Genomic DNA, 21,015 nt, shown 5'->3' with positions numbered 1-21,015 from the left:
TCATTTTGGCTGTTTTGAAGATTCCAATACAAGATTGGTGGACCTATTGTTTTGGCTCTATCATGAGTTTGCTGGATGACAACAGTGGGGAACACATTGTGGAGCAAACTACTCACCTCATGCCAGGAAGCAAAAGAGAAACAGTATCAACTGGAATTCCATCATTGACCATCAGGAGCATATTCCCAAGGATCTAAGGATATTCCTCCTAAAGGGTCTACCACCTCCTGATAGTACCACCCTGGGGAATAAGCCTATAATAGATGGGCCTTTGGAGGATGTTCCAGATCCAAACTATAGCGTCCACATTGTGGTGTCTATCACAACTTTTCTTTTCCAGTTGCTGAATGATACTCCACTGTATTGAATTTATACATTCAAAGGTTGATGGACATTTGAATTGCTTCCACTTTTTGACTTCTATAAATAATGTTTTTATGAACACTCATCTGGATATATGTTTTCACTTCTCTTGGATGTTACCAAGGAGTTGAATTGCTACGTCAAATAGTAATACTACATTCAGCATTTTGAGGAACTATCAGATTGCTTTCCAAAATGGTCGCTCCATTTTATACTACTACCAGTGGAGGTCCAAATTCTTCATGTCCTCATCAACACTTGTTATCTTCAGTATTATTATTGGAGAAGCTCTGGTTAGGGTGAAGTGCTAACTAATTGAGGTTTTGACTTGAATTGCCTTAATGGAAAAAAATGTTCAGCATATTTTCATGCAATTATTTGCCATATTGCTATTTGTATATTTTCTTTTTGGAAAAATCTTGATATATATATTCTACTCACTTAAAAATTGGGTTATTTATATTTTTATCATTGAGCTGCAAATGTTCCTTATGTATATTTTAGACACAAGCCTCTAATGAGATTTATGATTTGAAAATATTTTCTTAAGTCCTTTAGGTGTCTTTTCCTCTTTTTGATAGTACAATTTGGAATAAGGGTAGTTTTTAATGTTGATGAAATCCAGTTTTTCTTTTGACACTTGTAGTTTGGTATAAGAAAGCTTTCCCTAATATAAGGTGATGAAGATTCATTCTTATGTTTTCTTTTAAAAATTTTATAGCTTTGGTTATCCCTTACATTTAGATTTATGATCCATTGAAGTAAGTTTTTAAAAAAATTTTGTCAAAAACATAACATGAGATCTATATGTTCTTGCTGACGAGAGACAAAATGTTGTACTGCAGATCTCTGGAACTTGTTTATCTTGCATAACTGAAATCTTATTTTCATTGTACAGTAACTCCTTATTTTCCATTCCTGCAAGTCCCTGGAAACCACTGTCATGCTCTTGGTATCTATGAGGTTGATTACTTTAGATACTTCATGTGAGTGTAAGCAAGGAGTATTTGCCCTTTTGTGACTGGCTTACTTGACTTAACAGAATATCCTCAAGTTCCATCCATGTTCTTGGACATGAAAGAACTTTCTTCCTCCTCCTCCTCCTCCTCCTCCTCCTCCTCCTCCTCCTCCTCCTCCTCCTTCTCCTCTTCATTCTCCTCCTCCTCTTCCTCCTCTTCCTCCTCCTCCTGGATAGAACCCAGGGGCATTTTATCATTGAGCCACATTCTCAGTTCTTTTTATTTTCTATTTTGAGACAGGTTCTCACTACATTGCTTAGGGCCTCATTAAGTTGCTGAGGCTGGGCTTTGAACTTGCAATCCTCCTGCCTCAGTCTCCCAAATCACTGGGATTACAGGTGTGTGCCAGAACTTTCTTCTTTTTAAAGGTTGAATAATATTTCACATGTGTGTATAACTCATGCTCTTCATCTACTCCTTTGTCAATGGCTATTTAGATTGCTTCCACATCTTGACTATTAAGAATAGTCCTGCAGTATACACAAGAAGGCAAATATCTCTTGGAGATTCTGTGTTCTATCCATTTGGATAAATACCCATAAGTTGGATGACTGGATTGCACAGTAGTTCTGTTTAATTTTTTGATAAATTTCCAAACTATTTTCCATAGTGGCTATACCATTTTACATTTTCAAAAGTAGTGAACAAGTGAATATGTAACAACAACCCATCATTATGTTCAGCTATAATGCAGGGACAAAAAAATGTGGAAAGAAAAAGTAGTGGACAAGGGTTCCAATTTCTCCACATCATCATGAGTACTTTTTATCTTCTGCTTTTTGTTTTGTTTTGTTTTTGATAGCAGTCATTCTAAGAGACAGGTGGTAATATCTCCTTGTGGTTTTTATTTGCACTTGCTTGATGTTTAATGATCTTGAACATCTTTTCATAAACCTATTGGCTCACTTCACCCTAGCACTACCTTGGCCTCTACAACTCTCTGAGATAAACACTGTCCCAACTGACAGATGATTAAACTGAAGCTAATAATAGTTAAACAATTTGCATCCTGACACATGGTGAGTGGCAGAGATACAATTAGTTCTAAGCTTGATGTCAGAGCTTTCAACCACAATATGACACTGCTAGCATTGTGGTTTGTACTCATGACCTCTGGAATGAATGAATAACTCATAAAAGTCATTTTTCAATTTATATTTTCTATTCACCTAAAGAACTGTGATAAATGAACTGAGTTGACATTTCCTTAGAGATTTCCTCAGATTAAGAATAGCTTCTAGAGAGTAGAAATGGAAACCCTTGAGTGTTAAAATTTTTCAACAGTAATGCTGAATATTGTAATGCAGCAAGTAGCTTACAGTTAGTTTATTCTCCAACTTAAAAAAAAAAATTGCTGCACCGTGTGCCAGGCATTGTGCAATTTGCTGATCGATGAGAAAGGTGGAAAAAAGAAAGAAAACAACTAAATGTGGTCACTGCTTCTGAAATAGCCTTACCTAGAGTAAACCACATGGGAGAAGGGTTTGCTGAGGTTGTAAATGCATTAGGAACAAAAATAGCTTGAAGTACAGACATAGGGTAGGTATTATGGTTTGGATGTGAGGTGTCCCCAAAAAGCTCACAAGTAAGGCAATGCAAGAAGTTTCAGAGGAGAAATGATTGTGTTATGAGAGCCTTAACCCAATCAGTGATTTAATCCCTTGATAAGTATTAACTGAGTGGTAACTAAAGTGGTTGGGTGTGGCTGGAGGAGGTGGGAATTGGGGTGTGGCTTTGGGTATATATTTTGTATCTGGTGAGTGGAGTCTGTCTCCGCTTTTTGATCATCATGTGAGCTGCTTCCCTCAGCCTCACCTTGAGCCCCAAGGAATGGAGCCAGCCTTCTGTAAGCTAAGGCTTCCAAAATTGTGAACCCCTAAATAAACTTTTCCTCTATAGTTGTGCTGGTTGGATCTTTTAGTTGCAGCAGGAAAAAAAAACTGACTAAAACAGTAGGTAAGAACTCTGCCTTGCTGAGAGAGTTCTTTTGGGGTTGGAGATTTGCCATGTCAGTTTCACAAGAAGGGGAGAGAGTGCATTTAGAACTGAGAGAGTGATAGTTTCAAATTCCATCACTAGATTGGGGTGGGTTCAGTGATTTTTGAATATACCTATTTTTTTGTCAAGATACTGGTGTATCTGGTTCCAAACAAGATGTATCAAAGGAAATCCACAGGCAGACATTAGCTTAGTGAAATATTAACAACCAAGTATAGAGAGACAAAACTCTTTTTTAACAATAGCACAAAAAGGGATTCTCTACAAAGGAACAACAAAATTGGACCCATAAAAATGCGTCTTCGGATGTGCAAGGAGCAGAAAAACAAATTCCTGGCACACCTTACATATTTGTTAAACTAATCAATGTTATTTTGTATGCTAGTTCTCAGAAAATATGCAACCCAGTAACTTTTCAAGAGAAGTTATTTGATGTTATTCATAACACCAAAAAAATGGATGCAGCTAGAAAATTTCAAATCAATAGAAATAATAAGAAAGCATAAGCACCTAGTTTACAAAAGATAATTATAAAACAGCTATGACATGTGCCAGTCATTTAGGGAAAATAAAAAGGTCCCTCTCATACAACATTCAGAAAAAAAAAAAAAAAGATTAAATAAATCTAAGTGGTTAATAAATACAGAAAATGCTCAATTTTACCAAAATAGCAATACCAATTTAAACATTAAGAGGGTACTATTTTTTCTTATTAATGACTTATACTATTAGTAGGAAGAAAAGAATAAAATGGATGTTGGTGATGGGAGTGCAGTTGCTTGAAAATATGAAGTAATAGTTTAAAAATCATCTATTGTCTTTAGGTAGTTAACTTTAAAAATAATAGTTTGTAGGGCTGGGGATGTAGCTCAGTTGTAGAGGAATTGCCCAGCATGTGCAGGGCCCTGTGTTTGATCCTTGCTGCTGAAAAACAACAACAACAAAAACAAAAACAAACTTTAAAAAAACTCCTAGGTCTCTATTACTAATTTTTTGAGAAAAGGTGAAAGTAAAAGTAGAATATTTCAACACCTGCAAGTCTAACAAGATTATTTGTCTATCTGCCTACTTGATTAGTACTGAGGTCAATGTAAAATTCTGGTTGGAAATAATTTTTCTCAGAATTTCAAGGTAATTTGTCCTGCCCTTTTTTTTTTTTTTTTTTTTTTTGTGGTGCTGGGAATCAAAACCATGGCCTTGTGATTGCAAGGCAAGCACTTTACCGACTGAGCTATCTCCCCAGCCCTTGTGCTGCTTCTTACCTCCAATGTTATTGGTATAGGGTCTGACACACTTTTTTTTTTTCTTTCTTTCCACATTTTTTAATTGGTGCATTAGAGTTGTGCATAATGATAAGATTTATTGTTACATATTCATACATGCACACAATATAACAATATGATTTGACCAATATCACCCCCAGCACCTTCCCATCCTGTCACCCCACCCCCATCCTTTTTCATCTAGTGATCTCCCTTTGATTTCCATGAGATCCCTGCTACCTTTATTTTACTTTCTCATCTCCAGCTTCCATATATAAGAGACAACATACAATCCTTATGCTACGATTTGGATGTGAGGTGTCACCAAAAGCTCACGTGTGAGAAAATGCAAGAAGGTTCAGAGGACAAACTATTGGGTTGTAAGAGTCTTAACCCAATCAGTGATTTAATCCCCTGATAGGGATTAACTGAGTGGTAACTGTAGTGGTAGGGTGTGACTGGGGGCGGAGGGAATTGGGGCATGGTTTTGTTATATATTTGTGTCTGGCAATTGGAATCTCTCTCTACTTCCTGATCACCAAGATGTGAGCTGCTTCCCTCCGCTGCCAGGCACCCACCCCTGCCCATGTTCAGCCTCACCTGGAGCCCTGAGGAATGGAACTGGCCTTCTATAAACTAATACCTCTGAAACTGGGAGCCCTCAAATAAACCTTTCCTCCTTTACAGGTGTCCTGATTGAATCCTTTTAATCACAGCAGCGAAAAAGCTGACTAAAACACCTTGTCCTTCTGAGTTTGGCTTATTTCACTTAGTACATTGGTCTCAAGTTTCATCCATTTTCCTGCAAATGAGATAATTTCATTTTTCTTCCATAGGTAAATAAAATTCCATTGTGTATATATAACATATTTTCTTCATCCATTCATCCATTGCTAGATACCTAGGCTGGTGCCGCAATTTGGCTATTGTGAATTGTGCTACTATAAACGTGGGTATGATTGCCTCACTGTAGTATGATGATTTTATTTAGTTTTATTTTATTTTGTTGATTCTTTTTAGTTATACATGACAATAGATTCCATTTTTACATAATTATACAAGCATGGAATATATCTTATTCTAATTCTGACCACAGTACTTCTCCTTCCTCTTCTCTTCCCTCTGTTGAGCTTTCTGCCATTTACCCATAGTTATTATTTTTTAAATTAGTATCTTGTGGATGTACCTGATGGTGAGACTAACTGTGGTGTATTATTAGGAAAAGTACATAGGAAAGTTATGTTAGATTAATTCCACTGTCTTTCCTCTTCCTATCCCATGTCCCTTCCCTTCATCTCCCCTTGTCTAATCCCCTGAACTTCTATTATTCCCCCTTCCCCTGTTGTGGGTTAGCCTCCACATATCAGAGAAAATATTTGACCTGTTTTTTGCGGGGGGCGGGGGTGGGGATTGGCTTATTTCACTTAGCATGATAGTCTGGCAGCATTCTTAAACCCACTTCTTTTGATTTTTTTTTTTTTTTTAATGTTCTCTCTTAAAGTTTCTAGGATTCGATTGCTGCCATTCCACACTAGGATTCACTTTCACTTTTGTAATCCCTGGTTGCTCTGCTGTGGTGGTGCCGTAGATCCCCAGGGAGCAGCCCTGGTTTTTGAGCCCCAGGAAATGGGGCGGGCCAAGATGGCAGACTAGAGGGCGGCTGCATTTCACTTTGCTCCAGGACGCAAGATTCAAAGAGGAGATAGTGAGAGACTTGGGACCAACTCAAAGCCACTGGGTGAGTCTCTCCCATTGGGGAGGCGTCCCGGATGGGGCGGTAGCCCCAGAATGCAGGGAATCTGTGAAGTGGAGTTGCTCGGCGAGACGCCCCTCCCCCCACTGGAGTGGTAAACACGGAAAACTGGGATCATCGTAGAGGAGGTGGCTCAGCACAGCACTTGGACTTGGAGCAACCACTGGGGCTCCGGGCAGCTGCCTGAGGAGGAGCTGCGTGGCAAGCTGTTTAGACCCAGAACGACCACTTCTGAACACCGGGGGGTTGCCCAGAGGAAGAGGAGAAGCTCGGCGGGTCACTTGGTCTAGGAGTGACTGCATCAGAGCCACAGGCAGTTGCCAGAGGAGGAGCTGCGTGGTGAGCTGTTTGAACTCAGAGCGAGCGCTCCTGAACACCGGGGGACTGCCCGGAGGAAGAGGAGGAGCACGGCGGGACGCTTGGTCTAGGAGTGACTGCATCAGAGCCACAGGCGGTTGCCAGAGGAGGAGCTGCGTGGTGAACTGTTTGAACTCAGAGCCAGCGCTCCTGAACACAGGGAGGTTGCCCGGAGGAAGAGGAGGAGCGCGGTGGGTTGCTTGACCTAGGAGTGACTGCATCAGAGCCACAGGCAGTTGCCAGAGGTGGAGCTGCATGGCGAGCTGTTTGATCTCAGAACAATTGCTCCAGAACACTGGTGGCCTGCCTGGAGGAGGAGAGCGATGGGACGCTTGGTCTAGGAGTGACTGCATCAGAGCCACAGGTGGTTGCCAGAGGAGGAGGCGAGTGGTGAGTTCATTGGACTAAAAGCGACCGCTCCTGAACACCGGTGGCCTGCCTGGAGGAGGAGCGTGGTGAGTCACTTGGTCTCGGAGCCACCGCTCCTGAACACCCGGGGGGCTACCCCAAGGAGGAGGAGGAGGAACAGGGCGGGTCACTTGGACTTGGAGTGACTGCCTAGGGCTATGGGTGGTTGGCGGGAGGAGGAGACCCGAAGTGAGTTGCTTGGACTCCTAGTGACTGCGTCGGAAACCGGGCGGCTGTTCGGAGGAGGAGGTGTGTGGCGGGTCTCTGGGTCTCGGAGCTATTGTACGGGGCTCCAGGTGGTGGCTCAGAGGAGGGGCTGCATAGCCAGGCGATTGGTGCAGAGCAGGGTCCCAGGAGCTAGGTGGCTTCTTGCTGGAAGAGCCGCACAGAGACACGCCTAGGGACGGAGCGAAGTTTCCAGGGCTGCAGGCAGATTCTCTGGGAGAGGCAGCCTAAGGAGACTCGCCTGTGAAGGGTGAGGCTCCCAGGCCCAGGACATAGGTCCGGGCCCCTGGGATCGTTGCAGAGGAAGACAGCCCAGCCCAGGTGGTAGTTGTAGATTGAGGGGAACCTCTAGGAGGGCAACTGACCAGCGAGACGTCCCCACCGAGTGAGTCTTCCCGGCTGGGGAAGGTTTTCCCACAGGGACGGTAAAACCAGAGACACAGGCACAAACAGGCCTTGCCTCAGCCCGCAGTCTAGTTCCCCATTGGATGACCATTGGTCAATAAGTGGAGGCACCTCTGCCCACTAGCAGGGAATATACGCCACCTGAGGGTCACCACCCCTAGAGAGGCAGCTTCTTCATGGAGCTCTGCATTATCAAACTCCTCCAAGACTTCAGGCTACTGAAGGATAAGAGGGGATATACTAGCAATCTTCAGGGACATTATAAGTTGATAGAGGAAATCTGCAATATCTTAATGACCCACTGACTCCTGAACAATATGAGAAAACAAGGGAAGAAAATGCCCCAAACAAATCTAGATGTTACATCAATAAAATCCAACGACAACATGGCAGAAGACATGACAGAAAGGGAGTTCAGAATGCACATAATTAAAATGATTAGGGAAGCAAACGATGAGATGAAAGAGCAAATGCAGGCATTGAATGATCGCACCAATCGACAGTTAACAGAGCAAATTCAGGAAGCAAAAGAGCATTTCAATAAAGAGTTAGAGATATTGAAAAAAAACCAAACAGAAATCCTTGAAATGAAGGAAACAATAAACCAAATTAAGAACTCCATAGAAAGCATAACCAATAGGATAGAACAGCTGGAAGACAGAACTTCAGATATTGAAGACAAAATATTTAACCTTGAAAACAAAGTTGAACAAACAGAGAAGATGGTGAGAAATCATGAACAGAATCTCCAAAAACTATGGGATATCATGAAAAGGCCAAATTTGAGAATTATTGGAATTGAGGAAGGCTTAGAGAAACAAACCAAAGGAATGAACAATCTATTTGAAGAAATAATATCAGAAAATTTCCCAAATCTGAAGAATGAAATGGAAAATCAAGTCCAAGAGGCTTATAGGACTCCAAATATACAAAATTACAACAGAACTACACCAAGGCACATTATAATGAAAATACCTAACATACAAAATAAAGACAGAATCTTAAAGGCTGTGAGAGAAAAGAACCAAATTACATTGAGGGGGAAGCCAATACAGATATCAGCAGATTTTTCAATCCAGACTCTAAAAGCTAGAAGGGCCTGGAACAACATTTTTCAAGCTCTGAAAGAAAATGGATGCCAACCAAGAATCTTATACCCAGCAAAACTTACCTTCAAATTTGACGATGAAATAAAATCATTCCATGATAAACAAAAGCTAAAAGAATTTACAAAAAGAAAGCCAGCATTACAGAACAATCTCAGCAAAATATTTCATGAGGAAGAGATAAAAAACAAAGAAGCAAATCAGCAAAGAGAGGAATTATCTGAAAGGAACTGTCAATTAAAGGAGGACCAAGATGTGTCAAAATTTTAAATATGAACCAAATGACTGGGAATACAAATCATATCTCAATAATAACCCTGAATGTTAATGGTCTGAATTCATCAATCAAAAGACATAGACTGGCAGATTTGATTAAAAAGAAAGATCCAATAATATGTTGCCTGCAAGAGACTCACCTCATAGAAAGAGATACCCATAGACTAAAGGTGAAAGGATGGGGAAAAACATACCATGCACATGGACTCAGCAAAAAAGCTGGAGTATCCATCCTCATTTCAGATAATGTAGACTTCAAGCCAATGTTAGTCAGAAGGGATAAAGAAGGACATTTCATACTGCTTAAGGGAAGCATAAATCAGGAAGATATAACAATCATAAACATCTATGCCCCAAACAGTGGCTCATCCATGTATGTTAAACAAATCCTTCTCAATTTTAGAAACCAAATAGACCATAACACAATAATACTAGGTGATTTCAACACGCCTCTTTCACCACTGGACAGATCTTCCAAACAAAAATTGAACAAAGAAACCATAGATCTCAATAACACAATCAATAATTTAGACCTAACAGACATTTATAGAATATACCATCCAACCAAGAGCGAATACACTTTCTTCTCAGCAGCACATGGATCCTGCTCTAAAATAGACCATATATTATGCCACAAAGCTAATGTCAGCAAATACAAGAAGATAGAGACACTACCTTGTATTCTATCAGATCATAATGGATTGAAGTTACAAATTAATGAAAGAGTAAAAAACAGAAACTACTCCAACACCTGGAGATTAAACAATATGCTACTACATGATGAATGGATAACAGAAGATATTAGGAAGGAAATTTAAAAATTCTTAGAGGTAAATGAGAACAAAGAAACATCATATCAAAATCTCTGGGACACTATGAAAGCAGTACTTAGAGGAAGATTTATTTCATGGAGCGCATTTAATAAAAGAAGTAAAAGTCAAAAAATAAATGACCTAACACTATAGCTCAAAGCCCTAGAAAAAGAAGAACAGACCAACACCAAAAGTAGTAGAAGACAGGAAATAGTTAAACTCAGAGCTGAAATCAACAAAATTGAAACGAAAGAAACAATACAAACAATTGACAAAATAAATAGTTGGTTCTTCGAAAAAATAAACAAAATTGATAAACCTTTAGCCACACTAACAAAGAGAAGACGAGAGAAAACCCAAATCACTAAAATTCGGAATGAACAAGGAAATATCACAACAGACACGACTAAAATACAAAACATAATTAGAAGCTATTTTGAAAATCTATACTCCAACAAAATAGAAAATTTCGAAGACATCAACAGGTTTCTAGAGACATATGAATTGCCTAAACTGAACGAGGAGGACATACACAATTTAAATAGACCAATTTCAAGTAATGAAATAGAAGAAGTCATCAAAAGTCTTCCAACAAAGAAAAGTCCAGGACCAGATGGGTTCTCAGCCGAGTTCTACAAAACTTTTAAAGAAGAGCTCATTCCAATACTTCTCAAAGTATTCCAGAAAATAGAAGAGGAGGGAACCCTCCCAAACTCATTCTATGAAGCCAATATTACCCTGATTCCTAAACCAGACAGAGACACATCAAGGAAAGAAAATTTCAGACCAATATCCTTAATGAACATCGACGCAAAAATTCTCAACAAAATTTTAGCAAATCGCATACAAAAACATATTAAAAAGTTAGTGCACCATGATTAAGTGGGTTTCATCCCAGGGATGCAAGGTTGGTTCAACATCACGAAATCAATAAATGTCATTCACCATATCAATAGACTTAAAGTCAAGAATCACATGATTATTTCGATAGATGCAGAAAAAGCATTTGATAAAATACAGCACCCCTTCATGCTCAAAACACTAGAAAAAATAGGGATAGTGGGAACATTCCTTAACATTGTAAAGGCCATCTACGCTAAACCCATGGCTAATATCATTCTAAATGGTGAAAAACTGAAAGCGTTCCCCCTAAAAACTGGAACAAGGCAGGGATGCCCTCTTTCACCACTTATATTCAATATCGTCCTTGAAACTGTAGCCAGAGCAATTAGACAGACCAAAGAAATTAAAGGGATACGAATAGGAAAAGAAGAACTCAAACTATCCCTATTTGCTGATGATATGATGGTATACTTAGAGGAACCAGGAAATTCCACCAGAAAACTTTTAGATCTCATAAGTGAATTCAATAAAGTAGCGGGATATAAGATCAATGCACATAAATCCAAGGCATTTTTATACATAAGCGATGAATCTTCAGAAAGAGAAATCAGGAAAACTACCCCATTCACAATAGCTTCGAAAAAAATAAAATACTTGGGAATCAATCTCACAAAAGAGGTGAAAGACCTCTACAATGAGAACTACAGAACACTAAAGAAAGAAATTCAAGAAAACCTTAGAAGATGGAAAGATCTCCCATGTTCTTGGATGGGAAGAATTAATATTGTCAAAATGGCCATACTACCAAAAGTGCTATACAGATTCAATGCAATTCCAATGAAAATCCCAATGATTTACCTTACAGAAATAGAGCAAGCAATTATGAAATTCATCTGGAAGAATAAAAAACCCAGAATAGCTAAAGCAATCCTTGGCAGAAAGAGTGAAGCAGGGGGTATCGCAATACCAGATCTTCAACTCTACTACAAAGCAATAGTAACAAAAACGGCATGGTATTAGTACCAAAATAGAAAGGTGGATCAATGGTACAGAATAGAGGACATGGACACAATCCCAAATAAATACAATTTTCTCATACTAGACAAAGGGGCCAAAAATATGCAATGGAGAAAAGATAGCCTCTTCAACAAATGGTGCTGGGAGAATTGGAAATCCATATGCAACAGAATGAAACTAAACCCATATCTCTCACCATGCACGAAACTAAACTCAAAATGGATCAAGGACCTCGGAATCAGACCAGAGACCTTGCATCTTATAGAAGAAAAAGTACGTCCAGAGCTTCAACGTGTCGGTTTAGGACCAGACTTCCTCAACAGGACTCCCATAGCACAAGAAATAAAAGCAAGAATCAATAACTGGGATAGATTCAAACTAAAAAGCTTTCTCTCAGCAAAGGAAACTATCAGCAATGCGAAGAAAGTGCCTTCAGGGTGGGAGAAAATCTTTGCCAATCATACTTCAGATAGAGCGCTAATCTCCAGAATCTATAAAGAACTCAAAAAACTCTACACCAAGAATGTAAATAATCCAATTGACAAATGTGCTAAAGAAATGAATAGACACTTCACAGAAGAAGATATACAAGCAATCAACAAACATATGAAAAAATGTTCAACATCTCTAGTAATCAGAGAAATGCAAATCAAAACCACCCTAAGATTCCATCTCACCCCAATTAGAATGGCGATTATCAAGAATACAAGCAACAACAGGTATTGGCGAGGATGTGGGGAGAAAGGTACACTCTTACATTGCTGGTGGGGCTGCAAATTAGTGCAGCCACTCTGGAAAGCAGTGTGGAGATTCCTTAGAAAACTTGGAATGGAACCACCATTTGATCCAGCTATCCCACTCCTTGGCCTATACCCAAAGGACTTAAAATCAGCATATTACAGAGATACAGCCACATCAATGTTCATAGCTGCTCAATTCACAATAGCCAGATTGTGGAACCAACCTAGATGTCCTTCAATTGATGAATGGATAAAGAAAATGTGGTATATATATACAATGGAATATTACTCAGCCATAAAGAATGATAAAATTATGGCATTTGCAGGTAAATGGATGAAACTGGAGAATATCATGCTAAGTGAGATAAGCCAATCTCAAAAAACCAAAGGAAGAATGATATCGCTAATAAGTGGATGATGACACATAATGGGGGTGGGAAGGGTTAGTGTTGGGGTTGAAGTTGGGTTTAGGGAGGGGGGCAGGAATGGAGGAAGGAAGGACTGTATAGATGGAGGGGAGGGGTTGGAGGGGTGGGGGGGGAAGGGAAAAAATGGCAGAATGAATCAAACAACATTACCCTATGTAAATTTATGATTACACAAATGGTATGCCTTTACGCTATGTACAGACAGAGAAACAACATGTATCCCATTTGTTTACAATAAAAAAATAAATAAAAAAAAATAAAACAAAAAAAAATTTTATTAAAAAAAACAACAACAACAACAACAAAAAAAGTTTCTAGGATTCTTCTCCAATTTTCAGTTTTCATTGTACTGACACTTGGTTTTTTTCGGACTTCAAAGTCATGTCTCTTCTTTCTTTGGAATTTTCTTGTGTTGATAATTTGATCATTTCTTTTCTTCCAGTTCCTCTGTTTTCTTTCTGAAACTCTCATTGTTCAGATGTGTCATCTTCTGGATAGATCCTCTAACTTCCTCATGTTTTCTTTCCTCTTTTTGTTTTTCTGTTCTACCATCTAGGAAATTTTCTCAAAATTCTCTTAGAGTCTCTCTATTTTCACTTTACTCATTATATTCTTTAATGTCTAGGAGTAATATCTTTGAGGATTTCAATTATGTTCTTGAACAAAAATGTTTCCTCTTTTTTGCCTCATTTTCTAAGATTCTATTTTTTAACTAAAGATATTTTTAGAGTCTTTCCTCGAATTCCTGCTGTTTCTTCACTGTTTCTTTGAGATCAAGGCACTAAAAAACAGAAAGGCAGGATGTGTGGACAGGTGGGTTCAGTGGGGATGGTTGGGCAGAGACCCTGCTATTTCCCTGGGAAACCTGTGTCAGTCTGCCTTTGATGGTCTCTGCTGTTGGCTGGTTGGGAGGAGTCCCCTCTGTCTTTCCTGTAAGGTACAAACCTGGCTGATAGCATCTTGAGAGCAGACAAGGGCGTACAGACTTCTCCCTGAATGTCTGTTTTCATCTCAACCCTTGACCCTGTCTGGGTCTCTGGCTCAGGGCATCCCTCTTTTTAGTTCTCCAGAGAATACATAGCCTGCCTTTTGTTGGAACTGGGGAGGGGAATTTGCCTGGTTGTGTAAACTGGAGGCAGGGTTCTAACTTATTCCTCAGTTTTATAATAATTCCTCCTATTTTCAGCCCAGTTTCTGTTTTCCTGGGGACTGTCAGCATTTTGTATTACTCTCTGCAAGCCAAGGCTTCAACTTTCCTTGCTTTGCTATCATTTACCATTCATTCCCTGATCCCAATCTTTCAAACTGTTTTTGAAATATCTGGGGTCTAGTCTTCCTTTGCGCATTTGAGTGTGTGAACTTTAAAAAAAATTCCTCTTATAGAACGGAAATAAAAAGATAGATGCACAAAAGATAAATGTGACTTCTATCCACTGCATTTATTTGGCAGTCAGTTGCAAGCCTATAATGCTTTAAAAACAATATGAAAAGTGTGTTCACACACTTTACAGGCTTTTCCATGGAACTCTGTCTTATACTTAAAAGCAGAATCCTTATTTATTGTATCTCAGAACCTAGCATTTATTCTGGGCATAATCTGTTCACAAAAAATTTGAATATTATATATAACAAATCAGTCATTAATCTTTGAATGTAAGAGAGTTAATAAACTTATTTCTTAATTTATGAGATTTTTATCTTCAGCAATAAGTTGTGAAATCAATTTTCTGGAAAGATTGATAATCTCTCTCTGAGATCATAGAAGATGTCCAAAATAATAGTTACCTGCTAGGGGTTGAGGCCAGGTAAGGTATTACGTGTTACAATTTAGAGGGTTTGTGGAGGACGAGAATGGTCAGATGAAAAAATATGGAAGAAAGAAGAAGTTCGAAGACTCAGCAAAAATCATTCTTTTAGTTTATGGGCTTAGGTTTAAAAGCTTTGTTTTCACATTTCTAGTTTAGTGCCTTTGCTTCTTGACCCAAATAAACATTCTGCTTACACACTTATTTATGGAGCCCAAGTGGGAAGGCCCTGGCAGGTCTCAACAGAATTTATTTCACATACCTGGCTAAAATAATGCATAGAATAAAAATCCCATACCTTTAACCAAGAATTTCTTACCTTTCTTAAATACCTACTATAAGTCATCTCTAAAAAGATCATTTTAAACACAGGCACACTGCTTCTACTATAAAATTGATGCCCATTTCATAAGTACTTTTTGTTAACTGGCCAATTAGTACCTTCATGCACATGGCTCTATTTTTTTAGGAATGAATGGAAAGGCAGTCTAGAATGTAATTCAAGCTATTCTTTTGGGGGTCAGGGATGAGTAGAATACATTATGTATTATCTTTGTCCCTCTGCCAATATGCTGCCTTTAAAGAGTTGATAAGAATTTAAGGAAGACAGCCGCCATAGAACTGAAGGATTGCTATCAGTCCTAGAAAAAATTAAAGTTGAATCCGTTTCAGTGGTTGGACCACCTTGAACTTATCATATTTTATGCCTTTTGATGTTTGGATTACCTTAATTCTTATATCTTTTCCTACTATTTTCATATCCTTTGTCCTTATACAAATCAGTTAAATCTTCTGTACTTATTAATCTTCTTCCTGCACTTATGCCTTCTCAACCTATATTTCATATTTAAAGAGTACTACTCATCCACATCTGTCTCTCATGTTACCCGAATAGCTTCAAAACCTCCACTTCCTGCAACATCCCCTTCTTGCCACTACCCTGCCATGGAATTTAGCCTCTTCTTGCAAGAGAATTAAAATTTTAGGTATTGATTTTGCTAACAGATGACTAGTATCTTCTCCTATAGAAGTACTGCTGTCATTGTCTTTAATTTTTTGCAAGACCTTAGAAGACATAGATACATCCAAGTCTGTTTGTTAGACCTCTGATATTGGAACACATATTTTCCAGACCTACATTATTTTCTAGTTCTGCTGCAGATCTGGGACTGTTTAGACTTCTCACTTGCAGACTCAGTCCTGTCCTATTGTGAGATTTGATACTGAGTCGCCTAGCTGCCAGTCTGACCCTAGTGGGACATTCCAGTTCCCACGTTGGTTTTTTTGTCTCATTCCCAAGCCCCAATCTCTCCTCCATGTGCGTGAATCTTGGGAACAGGGGTTCTTTTTGTCCTTAAAGTGTACTTTATTTTAAGTAATACTTTGCTCTAAGATGTAGTCCTGGCATTCTGCCCTTATGTGATTTTGATTTCTATCCAGTATCTCTGTGTCCTGCCAAATGGAGGCCCTGCCTTGTTTTCTGCCAGGTCACCCCCTAGAGAGGGGAACTCATTCTTACACATCATCATCAGCCTGGGGGCTGGGCCTGGCCCTCACCCTGCCTCATATTGAAAACCATCACTCATCCACACAACCACTTTCTGTGCTCTTACTACCTTCCAGGAACTTAACTGTTCTGAGAGTCTCTTTTTCTAAATTTAAATAAAAAATTGCTGTATTTCTTAAACCCTCACAGGGCTTAGGAAAGAGAGGTAGAAAGGTAGAAAAGGAGGAAGAAAAATTTATTTCGTATGGACTATGTTCCTGGAGTAGTTCAGCCACTGTCACATATGACACACATTCACTAATGAACTCTTTTATTCCCACAAAAGTTCTGTGAAACAGATATGGTTTCCATCTCACAGTGGAGGAAAAACCGAAATGAAGAATTTGACACATGTTGTGAATAAGAGACTGAACCAGAAATTAAACATGGGTCCTTTGCTTCCAGATCTCTGTGATCTTAGCATACAAGCCTGCAATTTGCCTGGTTTGACTGATTCTGGTTTTATATCTTGTATCTTCTCACTTCTCTGCTCTACATTGCTTGATATAGTCACAACTCAACTCATATTGAAAGTTTTAGATGATAATGATGGTTTTATACACATACATAATACAGACATATGTATAAAAATCTTCCTTAGTAAAACAACAGAGAAAATAGAACAACAGTTAATAAGATTAGAAAGTAGGAAGGCGTTTTTAGAGTTGCTCAGCATGAGTACTCAAGAGACTATTTTAATTATGGTATGGGTTTCAAAGAAAATTATTTCCCTTGGACCATTAAGAAAGATATAAATCATTAAACACGATTAGTGAAATTCCACAAGTTTATCAAAGAGCAACAACTCTTTGTTGACTGACGTTTGTTTTAAATAAAAGGAAGTGTCTATAATTGCAAACCTCAAATTGAAAATGCTATCAGCAGCATTAATAAACTTCAGTCCTATCCTTTGTTTCACGAATGTTAGTCATTCACTTAAATAGATGTTAGTAAACTAATTATGGGGCTTCCAAATAATAAAGTCTAATGAAACCTCCTGCAGCAAAAACAATGCCCTTCAAACTCTGGTTGGAATGCAGGACACTCTTGCTTACTGATCTCTGGTGTTGGCTCTGAATCTTTCCAGTAGTTGCAAAGGGTACAATACAGCCCAAGACTTCATCACATCTGTCAAAGTCATTGTCAATTCATCCATTCTTAAATCAGAAAACTAATTAATTCAATGGGAGAAAAAAATTCAATGAAAAAAAACTTTGGTATATCTTGTGGGGAGGCATTGTTTAGATGAGAAGAATTACTTAGTTGTTTAAAGCTTTTGCTTAATGGTTTAATGCTTGTTTTTATATATGAAACAGATATACCTGGGACCATACAAAACATCTGAGAACTCCTAAATGATAGGCATTGCATATGTGATGACTGGATTTCTAGTACATAATAGAATAAACACTTAAATATGTTTTGAATGAATGAAAGGCATATGGATCAGAGGCCATTCTTAATAATTACATTAATTTTGTATTTAAGAGTTATGTTCATACCCATTTGGCTCTGAGGTAGCTTTAGAGTCTAATTTGAATTTAAACTGACCTCAAGTTCAGCTCTAGGTGGTGTGCCTTGGTGTTCTCCAGATAACATGGTCAAGGGGCTAGTTTTCCCTCTTGGAATAACTGTTCCTGATTCCAATGATAAACTTGAGCAAGGGCAGTGAAAATGAAATCTGGAAGGAAAGTCATGAAGAACTTTGGCTCAAGGACATTCTACTAAATGGTAAGACTTCTCTTCATGGCAGAATTTTCTGCTAGTCAGCTTTTTGTTGCTATGACAAAATACCTGAGAAAAACGACTTAAAAGGTTTTATTTTGGCTTAGGGTTTAAGTTTGTGATGGTTTGGCTCTAACACTAGAACATCATGGTGGAAAGGTGTGGCAGAAGAAAGTTGCTCATCATGTGTGGGGCAGGGAGAGAGAAGAGGAGAGGAGAGGAGAGGATGGGGAAGGGAAGAGGCTGGAGACAAGATATAGTCCCAAAGTGCATGCCTTCAAGCTGCTGCTCTCTCCAACCAGGTTTCATTTCCTATAGTTTCCATGACTTCCCAAAAGTCCACTCAGCTATAAGTCCTTCAATGGATGAATCCACTGATGAGATAATTAACTAATCATTTCCTAAAAGTTCCATCTCTGAACACTGCTGTACTGGGGCCCAAGACTTGAAAACATGAGCCTTTGGGGAACATTCCAGATCCAAACCATAACTTCAGTGATGGGATAGAGAAAACTTACCAACAATACATTTAGGGGCAATGTAAAAACAAGTCACTTTTCATCCTTAAAAAAAAATAAGGTAATTTATTTAACAGCAACTAGCAAAGTGCCTGGCACATAGAGCAGGCACTTAGCAAGTACTAGTTCCTTTCCTTTTCCTTCTTGACAAGGACAAAGTAAGCTTAGAAAACCATTTTGACTTTTCTGGGCATCTTGGGTTTTTGTATATCTGTGTGTATTTGGAGGAAGAATCTAGGTAAGGAAAGAATAGGAAAATTTTATTTTAAAAATATGCATATATATCAAGATAACATATTGAATATCAGTTGCCTTGTCCTTTGGGGCCATCTGCATAACCCCTTCTAATTTCACCTTGATGGTTAGCTAGGGCTAGTCACACATAACGCCTTATTACAAAATTCAGAAGGGAATAATTCAGTGCTTAGCCTTTGAGTGTCAAAGTAGACATTGAAGCCCCTGATATAGATAATAGTTTTAAAACAAAAGTGGGAGAGTATTGAATTGGAAGAGACTAGATCTTCTGAACCTTAAGAGCAAGACTCTGATATAAGCAGTGGGCGTTGAAGAATTGGTGATAAGTGAGTATGAGTAAATAAAGATTCCCTAGTGATAGTAGTGAGGAGTAAATTAGGAATCAAGAGAATGAGGTACAGGCAGGCACCTCTCACCAAAGGACAGTTCCAAGAGCTGAAGGGAGAGTGTGGTAGATGATAAGAAGTTTCTGTGAGATGCAGAGATCTGAAGACAGATATGGAACTCTGCAACATGCGTGTGACTTGAGCCCTGCATGGACAAGTCATGGCAGTAAGGGGTCATGGAAATACCCCCACACCTGGGGAAACATGAATGCTAGTGAGCATGGAGAGCGCGCAGGCCAGGAGGAGCCTCCCAGTCAGAAAGGGCCTGGGTGTCTTACCAGTGGGTTCTTATGTAGGGTGATGATCCTGTCTGCAGGCCTTGGAGGAATCCTTCTCAACCCATGACTCTCAAGGCTGACGACCATGGTTGAGTCTCAAACCCACCCCTCTCTGAATACTCACATACAAGCAGTCCACAATGTTAGCTCATCATCCAGCATTTTAAATTAACTTCTAGGAAAAAGAAGGAAAGGGAGGATAATCTTTAACTGACCAGATTTACCACCAGTTAGAAAGAGGTTATGAAATAGAAACTTTATTTAGTTATGAAAAAAGTGAAAAATATGTTTCTTAGATATCTGCATCTGACAAAATTTTAAAAAGTACAAATATGTGAGTGTGTAAATGCTGAATGTACAAGTAAATATGGCCTAGGTAGTAGGAATGGCTCTGAGCTACATGGCCTGGGGTTGCATTTGAGTATGAAGGAGGAAAATCAGGACATTCTTTTTTCTTCTTTAGTGCCTATGAGGGAGTCAGGAGGGGTCCACTGTATGATAGTAGGTAATGGTGGGCTCTGGGGTACTTGAAGGGTTCCTGGACCATCTAAAGACAAAAACTATGTTTTTCACATAGTTTGAAAAAACTCTTGGTGGGTCAAATGACATATTTGCAGGCTAAAGAGTCCACAGATGACTATATCTACCTCTACTAGAGAGTTTTTATGATACTCCTAAATTCTTTTTTATAATTTAATGAATGCCTTATTATACTCTGATCTTTCGTCTTTGGTCTCCAATTCAATCACCTATCTTTGATTACATCACTCCCTTGCTTAAAAATTTTCAATGATTTTTCCTTCCTACAGGATCAATAGCAAAAGCAAGGCAGAGGCCATTTTTTTCTGAGTGCCACCCCTGCTTCAATGGAGATATGTTGACTGACTGAATAAATGAATGACTAAACTATGAGGCCTTAGGTCAAAAACCCTAATTAGCTCTCAGATTGTATTTTTTGGGCCCTATCGCACTATTTTTAACATTTAGTCCTATAATTCTCAATGAATCCTTGCTGACTTATTTATTTTTCTATTTCTGCATGCCAAGAACCATGTTAGATATAGGTAGACAAAAATTAATTGAGTACATTCTTTGCCTTAGCAGATCTCAAATTATAGCAGAGGATACACATGAACCAGCCATTAAAATACAATGTGATTTGCATTAAAATTAGTAATAGGTTAACATTCCATGGGGATATGTGATATGTGTGGTCAGACAATTTGCTAATCACTTGTCATGCCTTTTGAAATTCTATTTTCAAAACAATCTATGAGGTAGGTGCCATTCTTACTTTACAGTTGAAGAAATGAAGTTTTAGAGAGGATAAATTGTTTGCTCAGAGTCATATGAGTAATAAGTGGTAGAGCCTCGTTTCAAACAAGTCTATGTTCTAAATGCCTGCATACTAAAAAGAAGCGGGCACAAAGTGGCTGTAGAATTACTAAGTACAGGAGCCTAACAAAGTCCAAAGTGATCATGGAAAGTGT

Source organism: Sciurus carolinensis, chromosome 11, assembly GCF_902686445.1.
Source record: "Sciurus carolinensis chromosome 11, mSciCar1.2, whole genome shotgun sequence".
Lineage (NCBI taxonomy): Eukaryota > Metazoa > Chordata > Mammalia > Rodentia > Sciuridae > Sciurus > Sciurus carolinensis.
Note: the sequence above shows the minus strand (reverse complement) of the source record.